The sequence below is a fragment of the Scyliorhinus torazame genome, chromosome 17 (genome assembly GCF_047496885.1).
Source record: "Scyliorhinus torazame isolate Kashiwa2021f chromosome 17, sScyTor2.1, whole genome shotgun sequence".
Classification (NCBI taxonomy): Eukaryota; Metazoa; Chordata; class Chondrichthyes; order Carcharhiniformes; family Scyliorhinidae; genus Scyliorhinus; species Scyliorhinus torazame.
Genome location: NC_092723.1, coordinates 60,478,329 through 60,498,114, shown reverse-complemented (window position 1 = coordinate 60,498,114; position 19,786 = coordinate 60,478,329). Strand labels below are relative to the sequence as shown.

Here is a 19,786-nt window from a genome sequence, read left to right as displayed (position 1 = left end):
TTGATATATTTGTATATGACTCATTTCCATCCCCCCTCTATATATAGGAAAAAAAATTATTTAATATTCAGGGAGTGCCAGTAGTCTGGAACACATGAAGATGTGCTTGATAAAAGCAAATTACTGTGAATGCTGGAATCTGAAACGAAAACGGAAAATACTGGATGATCTCAACAGGTCTGACAGCATCTGTGGAGAGTGAGAAGGGAGCTAACGTTTCGAGTCTGGATAACTCTGTCAAAGCGTTGATATGCTTGGATTGCTTGAACTCCCAATGGAATTCTAATTCCCAATCCCGAGAGCATATTTACTTGCATTGAATTTTATTTTTAATCTGGAGGCTATTTGCCAATTTTTGTGTGAAAGTATGTAAATTAATGATCATTGTTCAGAAATAGTTAGAGGTATTTTCTGAAATTAATTTTCCGCACAATTACACAAGCAAAGTATTGCAGAAGCTAGAAATCTGAAACAAAGATGGAAAATGCTGGTCAGCTGGCATCTGTAGGAGAGAAAAAGCTAACAAAAGTTAATAAACCTTTGTCAGAATTGGAAAAGTTAGAAATATAACATGTTTAAGCAAGTACAGAGACAGGGAAAGAATGGGGAAGAACAAAGGGAACAGTCTGTGATGGGGTGGTAAACAGGAGACATTAAATGATAAAAGGGTAGTTAAATATATGGTTACAAATACAATATGATGGTATAAAACTGTGTTCCCTGTTGAGCAATTTTGATGGTTGACACTGAGAATTAACTGACAAAGATGAAAATTAAATAATTCAGATACAGCCTCGTCATGTAATCTGGAACCAGCATTAATTTGCATACCAGATTGAACATATTACTGACCTGAAACTATCTCGTGTTGTGTCATTTAATATTATGATTCATTATGTTGTCAGATTTTCTCGTCCTCATAGCAGATGTACCTTTTCCTCATGACACCACAGATGGCTTCACATTTACTCCGTCCGAGTGTAAAATTAGCCTCCGCCATTGTGAATTTCAACATTGTGTATTTTCTCAGCTTTCGAAACATACCAAAAGGGCTCAAATAAAGTTAACTAAATTGTTGAATATCAGGATAGAGCATTGATCCCTATTGGCATAAGAAAATTGATTATTTTATGGATTATATATCTGTTGCAAAATTGCTTCAGATACAAATTTCATAGGAAAATCAACTCTAGCCTTTCTTGCCTTCTAACATTTGCCCGGGCATACTGTGGTTCGTCACAAACATATTGAATATATCACACCACATACATCTTCACGCACAAAACAAAAATGAAGTCATACTTTTTTATTAGCTAATTAACTTTTTCATTCTGATTTACTGAAGAGTAAATCCCTCGGATACTTGTAGAAAAACAAGTCTTCGAAAGGGTGGAAGTTGTAATGTTACTCCGAGCCGTGATCGACCCCGCTTTATCTCATTTCCTCTGACTTACCAAAAATGTAAAAATGTTCCCAAAACGGGAAACCATTGCAGAAAAATGTTGCAGCAGTATAAGAGCTTTGCAGATGAACAGCAGTTTGCTGTGGAAGCAGGAGACTGGGAAATGGAGGAAGGATTCTCTTTGGGGAGGGGAGGAACCAATGGAACAAAAGGAGCCTTCCAATACCTATTATGTACAGGAGAAGTGAAATGAAATGAAAATGAAATGAAAATCGCTTATTGTCACAAGTAGGCTTCAAATGAAGTTACTGTGAAAAGCCCCTAGTCTCCACATTCCGGCGCCTGTTCGGGAAGGGAATTGAACCGTGCTGCTGGCTTGCCTTGGTCTGCTTTCAAAGCCAGCGATTTAGCCCTGTGCTAAACAGCCCCAGAAGGCCAACCCTGGGAGTCCAGTGGGGGAAAAGATCGACAAATTAGATATTTTGATAAAATGATGACTATGTTTGTGACTTCACATGTAATGGGTTACAGCTGGGAACCCCAGTTTCAGGATGAATACATCCCAACTCCTCTTTTTCCACCACTAGGAAGATGGGAAGAAGTGGGGCAATACTGAACGATATCTGATTTTGACAAGACGATCATGCCTGACTAGTGATGTCTGCTGTCATTAATGTCGCCTGGCATTAGACAATGCTTGTCGTCACAGGGGTATCCATGACAGTCATTCATACCCCATGTCCAGAACACTGCTAAGTAGCCAGAAAGAAAAATTTGCTTTTAATCTATTTTGATGGATCCTCTTTGGTGACTGAGGTTTCTGGTTACTGCTAGCTTCTGTGCTAAGAGAAATGCTGTCTGCAATAGTTATGCACATTAAGGACGCATGGCAGATTTTAGCAACTTGTGTGCTGGGACAATATGGTACCCTGATGATGCGAATGTGTGCTTCTGGTTTTGAGGGGACTCTCTCACTCCTTCAGCATGCGTTATTAAAAAGGCTGAATAGTACGCCCCTTTTGTGCATTCCAACCTCTTGATTACTGCACTCACCAGAGGAATAATGAGGTATTTGCAAAATCAAAGTATGACTGTGGGCATTTCAATGTTGAATAGGCCTGTATTTGTACGCCGAACAGCAGCCTATTGCGAAAGACACCAACTCTATGTTTGTGCAGTACAATCTGTATTACTGCAGGGTGTTCGTTGAAAAGACACCTTCTTGACAAATTCACCAATCTGGGCAATTTAAAAAAAAAACTGATAGTTGCTGGGATCTGACTGTTGATTATCTGAAGTGTAATTTTGTCACGTCGGCATGCTCTCGAATTGTGAGAGACATCCCACTAGGTTTAATGTCTCCATTTAGATTAGATATAACATTTCTGAGCATTTCCTCTGGACGGGAAGACCAGCATAAATTTGATATGTTTGAGCATCATACATATCCGTGGACTGGTCTTCCATGATGCTTTCACAATGTGCTGATAATTTTCATTAAAATCATCATTGCTATTAAAACTTCTTTGTGGCGACTTCTGGTGATGGTGATGTGCACATCAGGTGGCTCTCCTCTCAACTAGATTCAAAAAGGCAATTTTAGGTGAATTCTGCCCGAAAAAGCAATAGCAAAATAACCCCAACGGAAGAAAGAGAACAACTGCAAAAAAAGTGCCAACGAACAGGAGCTCAAGGGACGGCAACAGTGGCGGAAAGGGCCACGAACAACGAGTGGACAAACCTGGGGATCCACGAGGCGAGGGGGCTCCGGCAGCCCAAGAGAGGAGGAAACCATTGACTTGAGCATTAGCCTCCCTCTCTCTACCTGGAGACGGATGGAGGATCTTTCTCAAGAAGGGGCTGGCTGCCATGAAAGAGGCGCTCAGAATCGAGATCCAGATGGCGGTTATGGTGATGGAGGCAATGGTCACCCTACAAAAGACGATTGATGGACTGGGGAAGAAAGTGGAGGCGCAGGAGAGGAAGATCCATGACTCCGAAAAGGTTGGTGGCGGCCCAAGGGAGTTTAAAGGGGAAGATCGAGGACCAGGAAAATAGGTCACAATGGCAGAACGTGCGGATTGTGGGCCTGCCGGAAGGCATCGAGGGCAGAGACTCGACAGACTACATTGCCCAAATGCTGGGCAACCTAGTCGGGAGAGCCAGCTTCCCCATTCCCCCCAGAACTCGACAGGACACACGGGTCGTTCAGACCGAAGCCCAAGACGGGGGAGCACCCGAGAGCGATCATCGCAAAGCTGCACCGGTACCGGGACCGAGAGAGGATCCTGCGGTGGGCAAGGCAAATGAAAGGGAGCACATGGGAAGGACATACAATCTGTATTTATCAGGATATTGGGCAGACCTGGCAAAAAGAAGGGCCGTGTTTAATCAGGCAAAGTCGGCGCTTTATAAAAGTGGGGTGCGATTTGGCATGTTATTCCCAGCCAGACTCTGGGTCACGCACAAGAGCAAGGAGGACTATTTCAGTACCCTGACGGAGGCAAACGACTTCGGACAGGCCAACGGCATGGATAAAAGACAGGCGAGGCAGCAATGAAGACGGGTCGGAGGAAGATCGCTGAAAAAAACAAAGAGAATCATAGACAATGTAACATGTTTGCGTGGGACTGTACTGCCTTGTTCTGATCAGAAAGACTGGTCACAGGAGAGAACAAGGGAATGACGACGACGACAAGGAATACGTAGGAAACACGGCGGAGAAAAGGTAGCAGGCCGAGGAAACAAGGTAATGCCACAATCAGTCATTTTGGAGGGTCCCGAACATAGGGAGACCCCGCAGTGCAGGGGTGCGCCCACGTGGCGTACACATAGTTGGGGGCAATGTTCGGTGCCCCCTGGACAAAGGGAAACCCTCAGAGTGCAGGGGCCCAGCCTCATGGTGAGAACGGCGACCGCAGCCATTTTGGATGGCCCTCTAACAAAGGGAAATCCCGAATGCGGGGGCGCATCCACCAGGTAAATATGGTTGACCTCGCAGGAACAGGGGAACAGAACCCCCCATCAGCAACATCACCTGGAATGTTAGGGGACTTAACGGCCCAGTGAAAAGATCCAGAGTCTTCGCCACCTTAAGCCTGAAAGCTGACGTAATCTTCCTGCAGGAGACACACCTGAGGGAGAAGGACCGACTGCGGGTCAGAAAGAGCTGGGTGGGACAGGCGCACCGTTAATGTTACGGGTCGAGGGCTAGGGGAGTAGTCATTCTGATTAGCAAGAGGCCAAAGTTCTCGGAGACGAGGACGGTTACGGACCAAGGGGGAAGGTATATCATGGTCAGCGGTGTCCGAGATGGGGCACCGGTAGCACTGATAAATGTGTATATACCCAACTGGGACGACACAGACTTTATAAAGATGACCATGGTGGAAATCCCCGACATTGACACACACCAACTGATTGTGGGGGCGACTTTAACTGCTACAGGACCCGCTGACTGACCGATCAAACCCCAGAATGGGGAAAAAGACAGGCATGGCTAGGGAATTGGGAACATTCATGGAACAGATGGGGCGGTGGACCCATGGCAGTTCCTACACCCCGGTGAGAAGGAATTCTCGTTCTCCTCACCGGTCCACAAAGTATACACCCAGATTGACTTCTTTGCAGTGGGGAAATCGGTGCTTCCAGGAATAGTAAGAGTGGAATATTCCGCGATAGTCATCTCCGACCATGCTCCACACTACATGGATGCGAGGTCCATGGAGGCTGGTCACGGACTTCTTGGCCGACAAGGCCTTCTGCCAGAAAACATCACAGGCCATAGGTAAGTATATTACTAACCAGAACGGGGAAGTATCACCTTCCACATTCTGGGATGCACTGAAGGCCGAGATCAGGGGAGAAATTATAGCCTACAAGGCTCGCAGAGACGGGGAAGAGAGGGCGGCCAGACAACAATGATCAACTCCATCCTGGAGGTCAACAGAAAGTACTCCCAGGCCCCGACCGTAGAGCTTCTGGTGGAGAAGAAAAAGCTACAAATTGCCTTTAACCTGCAATCCACCAGGAAAGCAGTGCACCAACTCCACCAGATACGGGGGACCTTCTGCGAGCATGGGAGAAAAGGCTGGCTGCCTACTGGCTTACCACCTGAGAAAGCAGGTAGCCACGAGGGAGATAGCGCAGATAAAAAAACAGCAGAAGCAAACTGGTAACCGAGCCAAAAGAGGTCAACCGGGTGTTTGAGACCTTCTACCCAGGGCTGTACACCTCCGAGTTCCCCGACGGGACACGAGGATGAAACAGTTCCTCGATGTACGCCACATGCCAGTTGCGGGGGATGACAGGCGGGGGAACTGTAAGCACCAATAGGTCTGGGAAAAATCATGGAGAGCATCGGCTCCATGCAGGCGGGGAAGGCGCCAGGACCTGATGGGTACCCGGCGGGCTTCTATAAAAAATGTAGACCGGCCCTGGCCCCACACCTAAGGAATATTTTCGGAGACCCGCTAAGCGAGGGGGACCCTGCCTCCTACGCTAACACATGCCACGATATCGCTGATACCCAAAAAAAGACAAAGACCTGACGGAATATGGATCGTACAGACCCATTTTGCTGCTTAATGAAGATGCGAAGGTACTCACGAAAGTTCTGGCCAAGGGAGAGCTGCGTGCCAGAAGTGGTCGCAGAGGACTAGGCGTGCTTTGTCCTCTACGAACTGCGAACATCAGATGGTTGATGAATGTAATAATGACCCCCTCCCAGGAGACAACACCAGAGGTGACCATCTCCCTGGATGCAGAAAAGGCTTTTGACAGAGTCGAGTGAAAGTACCTCTTTTGGAGTAGTGGAGCAGTTTGGGCTAGGAGCAGGGTTCACCTCCTGGGTCAAATCCTTACAACGACCCCAAGGTGAGCGTTCGGACCAACCACCAGCTCTGAATACTTCCAGCTGCGCAGAAGCACAGGGCGGGGACTTACATTGTTCCCGCTCCTGTTTGCCCTGGCAATTGAACCCCTGGCGATCACTCTGCGAGACGAAAAAGCTGGAAGGGTATCCAAAGAGGAGGCAGAGAGCATAGAGTCTCACTCTGCGGATGACCTGCTCCTCTACATCTCGGAACCACAGAAAGGCCTGAAAGAAATCATGCAGCTCCTGAAAGAGTTCGGAGCCTTCTTGGGTTACAAACTCAACCTGGACAAGAGTGAGGCATTCTCGGTGAACCCCATGACCCCCATATGTGGAAACCACAAATTTCCACCAGCCATGCTCGACACCACTTTCTAAAAAATGAAAACAGGATGGGGGGATGCTAACAGTTTGGGGTTTTTACTGGGGGACAGACTAGTGACACTGAGCGAACTCATGAAACTATTGACAAGCCAGGAAGTCAGGCACCTCCAAGTCCAGCACTTTCTATGCAAGGAGACGGTAGGATAGCCAAGGGCCTCGAGAGACACATTATTGGAGGAACTGATAAACAAGGACAGTAAGGAAGGGGGGGAAACTGCAGGAACATCTATCGACAGTTACTGGACAGGACAAGACTACCACTGGATGACACCAGACAAAAATGGGAGGACGAACTGGGGACGGAAGTGGGTTGGGGATGATGCGTTGGGTAGGCTGGGTCGATGTGGACTGCACTTGATGCAGTGTAGCGAGAGACAGACCTCCAACACTTGATAAGATGCAACATGATTTTATTTAACATCTAAACTATTATACATGTTCAACTGTGGATTGACGCTATGCTGACTTGACTGGAGACCTGATACTAGCCTAACCAGACTTACTAGCTACCACATGGTGTTTGCACTGGCCAGCTCACTAACTCTGACTGTCCCAGAGTCTGGGTCCCGAGAGAGCGGGAAAACTGGTGTCCTCTGGCTTTGTAGTCTCCTGTCTGGTGATTGGCTGCTCTGTTCTGTGTGCTTACTGGTCACCCTGTGTGTCAATCACTGCCTGTCTGCACTCCATTATATACATAGGTGTATATTATGACATCACCCCTTTTTCTTTTGTTTTGTATTGTGTGTTGAGATAATAAATATTAAGGTGCATGTGCGCGTGGATGTGTATATGTGCGTGACTACATACAGAATGTGCTAAAATGACCTTATGTACACAGGAAGGTGTCGCTAGTGCAGATATAGAGCAGATGAAACGGTAAAAAACGTTATTTACAGATGTCAAAACGATAAGGTAACACAATTGTGCAAAGGTTCAGTCTATAAGTTTAGTCTCTGCGGCGGGCGACGAATTCTGGTTGACCGCCTCAGGGGTGGATCAGGGACCACCTTCACTTGGATAGGCGGGACCGTCGCCAATGCGGTTGTCGCAGAGGTCGGCAGCATTGCTGGTAGATCGGTGGCCTCGTGGTAGGGCACGTCTGGAGGAAGTATTGTGTGAGGTGGGACATCATGGTTGGGTGGCGGGTGTGGAACTCTGCGCAGCGCCCGTCTGTTGCGTCGTAGGAAGGAGCCATCAGCCATGCGGATGAGGAACGATCTCGGGGCCACTTGCTTGACCACCACAGCTGTGGCGGACCAGCTGCCGCCAGGCAACTGCACATGAACACGATCAGTTGGGACCAGCTCGGTCAAGGTCTGGAACATGGATGGCTGGAACCGTGGTTCGCAGAGTGCGGTTCATGAGCATCTGCGCGGGAGACAACCCAGTGGACAGCGGGGATGCTCTGTATGCCAGCAGCGCCAGATTGAAGTCGGAGCCTGAGTCTGCATCCTTGCATAGTAATCTCTTGACGATATGGACCCCTTTTTCGGCCTTCCTGTTTGACTGAGAGTAGTGGGGGCTGGAGGTTACCTGACGAAGGTTGTATAGGCGGGAAAAATCAGACCATTCCTGGCTGTGAAAACAGGGACCGTTGTCACTCATCACGGTGAGCGGTATCCCATGCCTGGCAAACATTTCTTTGCATGCTTTAATCACCGCCTTCGACGTGAAGTCGGACAGTTTCACCACTTCTGCGAATTGGAGAAGTAGTCGACCAGGAGGACATAGTCACGCCCCTTGGCGTGGAAAAGGTCGACACCGACTTTGGACCATGGGGAAGTCACTATCTCATGTTGCTGCAGAGTTTCTTTGGGTTGAGCTGGCTGAAATTTCTGACGTGGGGCAGTTGAGGACCGTGTTGGCAACGTCTTGGCTGATGCCCAGCCAATAGACTGCGTCTCGAGCTCTGCGTCGACATTTCTCGACCCCCAGGTGATCCTCATGGAGTTGGCCGAGCACCATGGCTCGCATGCTCTGCGGAATCACAATCCTATCGAGCTTCATGAGGGTGCCGTGCACCACCGTCAGGTCGTCCTTGACGTTGTAAAACTGGGGACACTGTCCCTTCTGCCAGCCATTCGTGAGGTGCTGCATCACACGCTGTAGTAGAGGATCCTTGGCCGTTTCCTCATGAATTTGGATGACCCTCTCATCAGTGGTCGGAAGGTTAGAGGCACACAATTACACCTGCGCATCGATTTGGCAGATGAAGTCAGTTTGTTCACATGGTGTGGTGATAGACCTGGAAAGGGCATCTGCAACAATGAGTTCTTTGCCTGGCGTGTAGACAAGTTCAGAGTCATAGCGGCGTAGCTTGAGAAGGATTTGTTGTAACCGAGGCGTCATGTCATTCACATCCTTCTGGATTATGTGGACTAATGGCCTGTGGTCCATCTCAACCGTGAATTTTGGGAGGCCATGCACATCGTCGTGAAATTTGTTGATTCCCGTTAGGAGGCCCAGGCATTACTTCCCAATCTGAGCGTACCATTGCTCAGTGGGCGTCGTGGCTCTGGTGGCATACGCAACTGGGGCCCATGAAGAGGAGTCATCCCGTTGGAGGAGAACCGCCCCAATACCGTCCTGGCTCGCATCAGTGGATATTTTGGTCTCTTTGGTAGGGTCGAAGAACGCCAGAACCGTGGCTGTGGTGAGTTTTGCCCTCAGCTCACGCCATTCGTTGTCGTGAGCGGGCAGCCACTGGAATTCCGTCGACTTTTTGATGAGATAGCAGAGGGCTGTGGTGTGTGCTGCCAGGTTGGAAATGTACTTCCCGAGGAAGTTGACCATACCTAGAAAATGGAGGACTGCCTTCTTGTCCTCTGGGGTCTTCATGGCGTTGATCGCCGAGACCTTGTCAGCATCTTGCCGCACGCCTTGCAGAGAGATGTGGTCACCCAGGAATTTGATTTCTGATTGACCGAACGAGCACATGGCTCTGTTGAGTCGGAGGCCATGCTCATGGATTCTGTGGAATACCTGCTTGAGGCGATCAATGTGTTCTTGAGGAGTTGTGGACCAGATTATGACATCATCAACATACACGCCTTGATACCCTCCATCATCTGTTCCATGATGCGGTGAAATACCTCTGAGGCAGAGATGGTGCCAAAAGGCATCCGGTTGTAGCAGTCGTGACTGAACGGGGTATTGAATGTGCACAGCTTGCGACGGGATGCATCCAGCTGTATTTGCCAGAACCCCTTGGGGGCGTCCAGCTTCGTAAAGAGTTTGGCATGAGCCATCTCGCTGGTCAACTCTTCTCGTTTTGGTATCGAGTAATGTTCTCTCATGATGTTGCGGTTTAAATCCCTGGGGTCGATGCAGATTCGAAGCTCCCCTGACTGCTTCTTGACGCAGACCATGGAGCTTACCTAATCCGTGGGTTCTGTGACCCTTGATATGATGCCCTCCCTGCTCCTGGAGGTCCTGTAACTGCTGCTTGAGGCGGTCCTTGAGGTGTGCCGGCACCCGACGTGGTGCGTGGATCATAGGGGTGGCGTTTGGTTTGAGCAGGATTTTGTATCGGTATGGGAGTGTGCCCATTCTGTCGAACACGCTGTGATACTGCATGATGATGTCATCAATTTCTGCCTGGAAGTTCTCATCAGGTGAGGCCGTCGCCTGTGAGGATGACATGGTGTGGACTCGCTGAACCAAGTTCAGGAGTTTGCAGGCCCGAGCACCGAGCAGGGATGCTCTGTCAGGTCCCACGATCTCAAATCGCAGTGTCGCTTTAAATTACTTATTGGAAACTCCGAGTTGGCATGAGCCACTGGCAGCTATGGCATTGCCATTGTAGTCAAGGAGCTGGCAGGCCGGTGGACGAATGCTTGGTCTGACGTGGATGGTGTCGCGATCGGATTTGGAGATGAGGTTCGCCAATGTGCCGGTGTCCAGTTTGAACCGGATGCGAGCCTTGTTGACTGTGAGGACAGCACACCATTCATCGTCTGGATCCACGCTGAGGATCGGGAGGTGCTTCGCTGTCTTGGAGAAAGGCAGCGCATGCTTCGTAATGGTGCCCACCCGGTATGGAGATTTGAGGCATGTAACATCAGGATCTGTTGGGCTGTCGGGGTCGGAGTCTGGCATGGCCTGCTGTATTGAACGGACGCTTCTGCGCCGCGGCTGGGATCGCTGGATGCTGGGCAGTGGAGCAGATCTGCAAAGGGCTGCGTAGTGGCCAAGCTTGCCACACTGTAGACACCGTCGTGATTTTGCCGGAAATTGCCGCTTTAAATGGGCGGAGCCACAATTCGGACACGTCATGACGCCAACGTCAGCGCGTTACGTGCGCCATCGTGCATGCGCAGTGCGGTCGAACGAGGTACGCACCTGCACAGTCTTGTCGTCGGTCTCGCCGTCCCTTCAGTCGTGGCGTGGATGCGCAGGGGCCCGGGAAAAGCGCGCGGAATGGCCATTCTCGTCGATACTTAGGCTCTGCATTTGTGCGATGGTCTGCACCCGTTCTGCCTCGTGGGAGGTTAGCTTTGCCGTTTCTGCCGCCCTGATGTCGGAGTACCGATTGTTAGCATGTTCGTGGAGAATGCACGTTTCGATAGCGAGAGTGAGCTGCTTGACTTTCAGGAGCTGCTGGCAAAGGGAATCGGAGTGGACCCTGGAAACGATCTGATCCCGGATCATGGAATCAGTGGTCGAATCATAGTTACATGACTGCGCGAGGATGCGGAGATGGGTCAGAAAGGATTGAAAAGGTTCATCCTTACCCTGAAGCCTCTGCTGGAAAACGTACCGTTCAAAGCTCTCATTCACCTCAATGTCGCAGTGGTTGTCGAACTTCAGTAGGACTGTTTTAAATTTCGTCTTGTCTTCACCTTCAGCGAATGTACGGGAGTTGTAGATGTGGATGACGTGGTCCCCGGCTGTGGAGAGGAATAGTGCGATCTTCCTGCCGTCCGATGCGGCCTTGAGGTCGGTGACTTCGAGATAGAGTGGAACTTTTGTTTGAAGATCTTCCAATTTGCACTGAGGTTGCCTGCGATGCGGAGCTGTGGAGGAGGGCGGACGTTTTCCATGTCACCGGATGGCTGTTTGCTGGTCAACGCTGATTCACTCAAGGTAGGTCCGCCTGCTTGCTGGTCAACGCTGATTCACTCAAGGTAGGCCCGTCAATTTTCAGCATCACTCGCTGGTACCATGATGTGTTGGGTAGGCTGGGTCGATGTGGACTGCACTTGATGCAGTGTCGCGAGAGACAGACCTCCAACACTTGATAAGATGCAACACGATGTTATTTAACATCTAAACTATTATACATGTTCAACTGTGGATTGACACTATGCTGACTTAACTGGAGATCTGATACTAGCCTAACCAGACTTACTAGCTACCACACGGTGTTTGCACTGGCCAGCTCACTAACTCTGACTGTCCTAGAGGCTGGGTCCCGAGAGAGCGGGAAAACTGGTGCCCTCTGGCTTTATAGTGGTCGTGTCCTGTCTGGTGATTGGCTGCTCTGTTCTGTGTGCTTACTGGTCACCCTGTGTGTCAATCACTGCCTGCCTGCACTCCATTATATACATAGATGTGCATTATGACAGGGGACTCTGGAGCGAAGCACTGAGCAGGGCCAACTCCGCCACCTCCTGTGCAAGGCTTCAGCCTCATGCAGTTTAAAGTGGTGCACTGAGCGCACCTGACCAGAAAACGAATGAACAGGTTCTTGCCGGAGGTGGAAGATAAATGTGAACGGTGTCAGGCAGGCCCAGCCAACCACACCACATGTTCTGGGCTTGCCCCAGACTTGTAGGGTTCTGGACAGCCTTCTTCGAGGCTATGTCCAAAGTTGTGGGGTGAGGGTTGAGCCGTCCCCGAGAGTGTCAATCTTCGGGGTATCGGAACAGCTAGAGATACACATGGGGAAGGGGGCCGACGCCCTTGCTTTCGCTTCTCTAATTGCACACCGGAGAATCCTAATCGGCTGGCGATTAGCAGCACCACTCACTGCTGCTGACTGGCTAGCAGACTTGTCCGAATTTCTCCATCTGGAGATGATCAAGTCCCCCATCCGAGGGTTGGAAGAGGGCTTCCACAAAGTGCACGTGCAATTCATCGGCCTGTTCCAAGGCCTGTTGAGGGCAACAACGATGATGGAAAGAGGAATAGACTCGGGAGAGCAGACAAGAACACACAATACAAGGAGCTACAAAGGGGGAAGGGGGAGGCAATGAGGAGGAAACCCAGGGAGCAACAGGGAGAAGCATAGAGATGGGGAAGGGGGAGGAGAGGGGCCAGGAAGCGCCCCCACCCCCTCCAACCCACGAGGCCTGCAACACAAATCGCAGAAAGGGAAAGAAAAGAACAGGAGCACAGTGATAGAACACCCAGGGCAGAAGAGGGGGATACCAGTGAGGGGATGCAGGGAGGAGGGGGGAAGGGGAGAAGATATACCAAGAAAGATGTATGTAAATAAAAAGACTGTATAAATTGTAAATTTCGGCCACAAATGTTTCACTCTATAAAATTGAAAAAAGGCAATAAAAACATTTAATAAAAAACTTCTTTGTGGCCAGTATGTTTGTTACAATATATGGGCTATTTCCTGTTGGCTGCCAGCACTAAAGAAGAGCATGTCCGTAGCATCCCGACAGTGAAGAAGGAGGCCATTCGGCCCATCAAATCTGCACCAACCCTCCGAAAGAGCACCCTATCGTGGACCACTCCACTCCCCCGCCCTATCCCTGTAAATCCCACTTAATCTGCACCTCTTTGGACAATAAGGGGCAATTTAGCTTGAACGGTTTACCTAACCTGCACATCTTTGGTTCTGCTTTAAGAAAAATGCCATTGATTATTGCAGAAAGGAGGATTAAAACACAATCTCACAAGGCCTACTTGGCACAGCTCACTGACACACTCCAGTCCCTCAAGTGGGAAGAAATGCAGGTAGCGTGTTTAATAATTGCAGACCCTAACCAACCCCTTCGCCTTGAAGTGGGGCAACAAACAAAAGTCTGGCTGCTGCTCTATCAGGGTGTACAGGATAAACAGTTAAACTGTTGCTGATTGCGTATTGACTACACGCTCAATGGAGTGGAGGAAACGTATGACCCCTGGAATGGCATTTGTAATTACCTTCTGGGCAGTGGAACATTTTACGTTCGTCGTAGGTTTGCAAACATTCATCTTGCACTCCCAACACATTCTGCTGAACTTGTTATTGAGACCTGGAGGCACTGTGGTCCCTCCTGCTTGTCCAAATCATTGGATAGTGCTGTTAATGGAGTGGCACTTGGGCATTGCACATAAAAATACCGCTCCAATGCCTCATACAATCCAGTACAAGGGAATGTCCTTTTCTCCCCCCATAACTTCAAGGGGCATCCAGTTCAGAAGTCCTGGAGCAAAGATGCCATTGATGGCTGGTTGTTCCATGCGAACAGGAAGGCATGGTTGGATTTGCTCTCTTTTCTGAAAATTGAGGTACCCATATTTTGCACAATATGCTGAAATAACAGCCCCAGTGGTGGTATTGGTAGTTGAAACTGTCGAACTAAGGTCCATATTTATCCCATTTGTGTCTGTTATTAACACTATGCTGTCTTTATAGGCAGGATAGAGGGAGTTGCAAAAGGGGTGGGGAGTTGCATTATTGGTTAAGGAGAATATCACAGCTGGGCTGAGGGAGGACACCTTGGAGGGTTCAGGCAGTGAGGCAATATGGGTAGAGCTCAGGAATAGGAAGGGTGCTGTCACAATGTTGGCGTTTACTACAGACCCCCTAACAGCCAGCGGGAGATAGAAGAGCAGATATGCAGACAGATCTTGGAAAGATGCATAAACAATAGGATTGTTGTGGTGGGTGATTTTAACTTTCCCTATATTGACTGGGACACACTTACTGCTAGAGGCTTGGATGGAGCAGAATTTGTAAGGAGCGTCCAGGAGGGTTTCTTGAAACAATATGTAAATATCCCAACTCGGGTAGGGACCATATTAGACCTGATGCTGGGGAATGAGCCCCGTCAGGTGATCAAAGTTTTAGCAGGAGATCATTTTGGGAACAGTGATCATAATTCTGTAAGTTTTAAGCTGCTTATGGAAAAGGCCAAGAGTGGTCCTCAGGTGAAGGTGTTAGACATTGGGCAGGATCTGGAGAGTGTTGACTGGGCGAGGCTGTTTGAGGGAAAATCAACATCCGGCATGTGGGAGGCTTTCAAATGTCAGTTGATAAGAATTCAGGACCAGCATGTACCTTTGAGGACGAAAAAAGATGGTGACAAATATAGGGAACCCTGGATAACGGGCGATATTATGAACCTTGTCACAAAGAAAAAGGAAGCATTCATAAGGTCTAAAAGGCATAGGACAGATGAAGCCCTTAAAGAATATAAAGCAAGTAGGAAGAAACTTAAGGTATGAGTTAGGAAGGCTAAAAGGCGTCATAAAAGTTGTTGGCAAACAGGATTAAGGAAAGCCTGAATGTATGGAACCACAGGAAATGGGAGAGATACTAAATGAATACTTTGCCTCAGTATTCACCAAAGAGAAGGACTTGGTGGATGAGGAGTATAGGATAGAGTGTGTCATGATTTTCTGAGTCATGTTGATAATAAACAGGAGGTGTTGGGTATCTTAAAAAGCATTGAAGTAGATAAGTCCCCAGGGCCTAATGGGATCTACCCCAGAATACTGAAGGAGGCAAGGGATGAAATTGCCGGGGCCTTGATAGTGATCTTTGTATCCTCATTGACTACAGGTGAAGTTCCAGAGGACTGGAGAGGAGCCAATGTTGTTCCATTGTTTAAGAAGGGCAGCAGGGATAATCCAGGAAATCATAGGCCGGTGAGCCTTATGTCAGTGTTAGGGAAATTATTGGAAAAGATTCTTAGAGATAGGATTTACTCACATTTGGAAACATATGGACTTATTCGTGATGGACAGCATGGTTTTGTGAAGGCGAGGTCGTGCCTCACTAATTTGATCGAGTTTATCGAGGAAGTGACAAAGATGATAGATGAGGGAAAGGTAGTACATATTGTATACATAGACTTCTGTAAAGCCTTTGACAAGGTACAAAAAGTGAAGTCACATGGGATCAGAGGAGAGCTGGCAAGTTGTATACAGAACTGGCTTGGGCACAGAAGACAGGGTAGCAGTAGAAGGATGCTTTTCTGAATGGAAGGCTGTGACTAGCGGCATTCCACAGGGATCAGTTATGGGCCTTTGTTGTTCATGGTGTATATAAATGATTTGGGAAAAAATGTAGCTGGTCTGATTAGTAAGTTCGCAGACGACACAAAAATTGGTGGAGTTGCGGATAGTGAAGAGGATTGTCAGAGGAAACAGCAGGATATAAACTGGTTGGAGTCTTGGGTGGAGAAATGGCAGATGGAGTTTAATCCAGACAAGTTTGAGGTGATGCACTTTGGAAGGCCCAATGCATGTAGGAATTACACAGTAAATAGTAGAACTCTTGCGAGTACTGACAGGCAGAGAGATCTGGGTGTCCATGCCACCAATCACTGGAAGTGGCAATGCATGTGGATAAGGTGGTCAAGAAGATATACGGCTTGTTGGCCTTCAACGGTCGTGGCATTGAATATAAAAATTGGCACGTCATGTTGCAGCTGCACAGGCCTTAGATAGGCCTCATTTGCAATAGTGTGTACAATTCTGGTCACCACACTACCAGAAGGATGTGGATGTTTTGGAGGGTACAGAAGCAGTTTACTAGGATGTTGCCTGGTATGGAGGGCATTAGCTATGAGGAGAAGTTAGATAAACTCGGTCTGTTCTCACTGGAACAACGGAGATTGAGAGGCGGCCTGATAGAGGTCTACAAGATTGAGTGGCATGGACAGAGTGAATAGTCAGATGCTCTTTCCTAGGGTAGGAGAGTCAAGTACTCGGGGGCATAGGTTTAAAGTGCGTGGGGAAAAGTTTAGAACAGACGTGTGAGGCAAGTCTTTTTTACACAGAGTTGTAAATATATGGAAACGCTGCCAGGGGAGGTGGTGGGAGCAGGTACGATAGCGATATTTAAGGGGCATCTAGACAAATATATGAATAGGGTAGGAATGGAAGGATATGGACTCCGTAAGTGCATACGGTTTTAGTTTACGCAGGTACTGTGGTCAGCGCAGGCTTGGAGGGCTGAAGGGCCTGTCCCTGTGCTGTAATTGTTCTTTGTTTATCCTTTTTCCATTGGAATGATCGATAAACTCTGATAATAAACCTCAGACCCATGCCACGTTCTTCAAGCAATTATGGGCCGTGTTACATAAAAGGATGCAGGTCTGTTTTACAGGCAAAGTTAAAATGCACTCTTAAGAGCTTGGATACACATACGCAGGGCGGTTCAAGTGTAGAACAGAATTCCAAGGAACGTGATTGCTGTGGAAGATCGTTTACATCATTATGATCTACTCTCTCCAGGAATAATGATCACCTTTTGCAGTAACCTTCACGTGGCATCAGGAGGAAATGCCCTACCCAAACCAACTGCTTGGGCTGGCCAACCCGTTTATATATACTGGGTGGTGGGACGAAATGATTCAAAGAACCACTTTTTGGTATTTAAAACTGGCATCCCAGTCTTTTCCTCTGCCTGCGTTCCCCAGGTGGCTACTATTTCAGTGAGTCAACAGTGGATAAAATCCTAATGTAGCTTGGTGGCCCGGACTAAAGGATGATATCTCCAATAGAGTCCCTTGATGTCTGGTTTGCCTTCAGTATAACCTGGCACCTGGCTTCAATAGGACACTCCTTCAACGAACCCCGATCTCGAATGGCCCATGCACACACCTGTGAATCAATTCCATCAGGGAGTTCAGGGGGCAAAAGAGGTCGACGTCCCGGAGACGGATCTTATTATTGTGGAGGGACTCGAAGTGACCGAGTGTAGAGACCTGCGTTAGTGACCCATGCCTGTGTTTCTCAGTCTTGAGAGAATAAAGTTTGCCTTAAGAGGGTCAATGTTGGGGTTTCCCCAGAGGTGGCAGCCGTTTGTCGACTTTCTCGGGTGAAAATAAAAAATTTCAGCAGATGCAGTATTCCAAGGGGCGTGCGGGGATTGTTGTTGTATGGTTGAGGTGTGTGAAGATTGGGCTGGGGGGGGGAAATGTTTATTTTACCATGTTGATGTCATTGTTTTTGTTACTGTTATCAAAATTTTCAAATACCTTAATACAATATTTTTTTAAAAAGAAAATGGATGGTGGCATTCCTGTGTAGAACAAGCCGGTATGACAGTTGCCCAAGCCCTACTGTGTGAGATGTTATGCAGTGCAGAATGAATGATAAAACTGTATTTGATATTTGGTTTGAGTAGGAGAAACATGAGGCGGGATTCTCTGATCCTGAGGCTAAGTGTTGACGTCGTCGGAAATGCCGTCGCGTTTCACGACGGCGTCAACACGGCCCCAGGACCAGCAATTCTGGCCCCTACAGGGGGCCAGAAGGGCGCTGGAGCGGTTCACGCCACTCCAGCTGCTGATCCGGCCGTGGAATGGGCACTGGGGGATGCACACATGCGCAGTGGGTCTGGCGCGAACCCGCGCATGCGCAGTCCCACCGGCGCGATTTCCACGCATGCGCGGTGTCTGCCTTGTCCGCGCCGGCCCCGACCCAACATGGTGCAGGAATACAGGCGACGGAGTGGAAGAAGGGAGGCTGGGAGATGGAGAGGCTGGCCCGACGATCGGTGGGTCCCAATCGCGCGGCCCCCGGCGATTCTCCGACCCGGCGCGGGGTCGGAGAATCCCGCCCAAGAGCTAGATACCAAGCTTTTCAATTCATGTCACGCAAACTTAAGTGGGATCGGTAAAAAAAATGATCACATGAAACTGGATTGAGCTCTTATTGATGAAGCCATTCAAACAAATGTAGAAAGTATTCAGATATGTTTTGTTACAATACATAGTGCATATCCTGAAAAGGCAAAAGCTCCACTTTAACAGTTAAATAACTGGTCAACTAAAAGAGAAAATAAAAGGCTTTGACAAATCTAAAGAAAAATGGAAATCCAGCACAATAGAAGAGATGTAAAAAGCAATAAAGGCACACAAAGTAATGAAAGATTAAAAAAGGGAGTATGAAAATAGATATGCATGGAATATCAAAGCTAATCGTAAAAGTTAGAAAGTTTCGAAGAGCAAGAGTACTAAGGGGAATAAAGGCCCATTGAAGACTAAGAAGGAAGATTATAATCTATTTTCACAGTAAGGCAGTGGATAAAATGCCAGTAGTTCAAGGGAATATCAAAATTTACTAGATTTAATACAAGTCAGAAATGGAAATGGAGAAAGTAATTAGACTTAGACAAGATTCCTTGAAACAAGTGTGGAAATTGCACTTGTGTTGGTCATAATATTCCATTACTTTAGAGTTTGAGGAGATGTGTTTTCCGCAAGACAAATTACACATGCCCGTCCATGATTTAAGTAAGAAAGGAGTGAGAAACCAGACAATTCAGTTTCAGATCAGTTCTTGGAAGTTATTGAAATCAATCATCGGGGACAGCGTGACTAAATACTGAACAAAATAAGATGATCATGGTGTTGCATAGGTTTCAGAAGGGTTTATCGTATATGACTAATCTAGTTTAATTTGTTGAGAACATCCATGAATATGGTGTACAGGGTAGTGTTGCTGTGGACTTATAGAAAGCATTGAATAAGAGATGATTAGTAAAAGTGCACAAAATTATGGGTAAACTTGTGAAATGGGTTGGCTGGTAGGAGACAGTAGGGATAAAGGAAATGTAGCCTGATATGTAGGATGCTGCAAGTAGAGTTCCCTAAGGATCTCTCCTGGGACTTTTTTTACATCTTTTTTACATTGTATTTGGATAAAACAACAAAGTGTTTGCAGATGCACTAAGTTATGAAGAGCAGAAAGATGTGTAGCTGTGAGCAAGACATTTCAAAAGAACATAGACAGATTAAGTGACTGGGCAAAGTTGTGGCAGATAGAGTATTCAGTAGAGTATATTGAATAGGCAAAATGTTGCAATTTGGATCGAATTACGACATCTTAGAATAATGTTACGACCATGTAGCGGGGTAAACTGACTCCTGTCCACTCCTGAGTTGGTTATAATTTAAAAGGGAGGTGTGATATTGCCAATTAAATACACCACCCACACCCAATCCTCCATG

The 19,786-nt window shown here is 47.8% G+C and overlaps 1 protein-coding gene across 6 annotated transcripts in view; it reads left to right on the top strand.

The window, feature by feature from the left end:
* The window catches only part of LOC140393897 (ankyrin repeat and SAM domain-containing protein 1A-like), a 642,533-nt gene that overhangs the window by 243,160 nt on the left and 379,587 nt on the right, over positions 1-19,786 (top strand). The window lies entirely within an intron of this gene.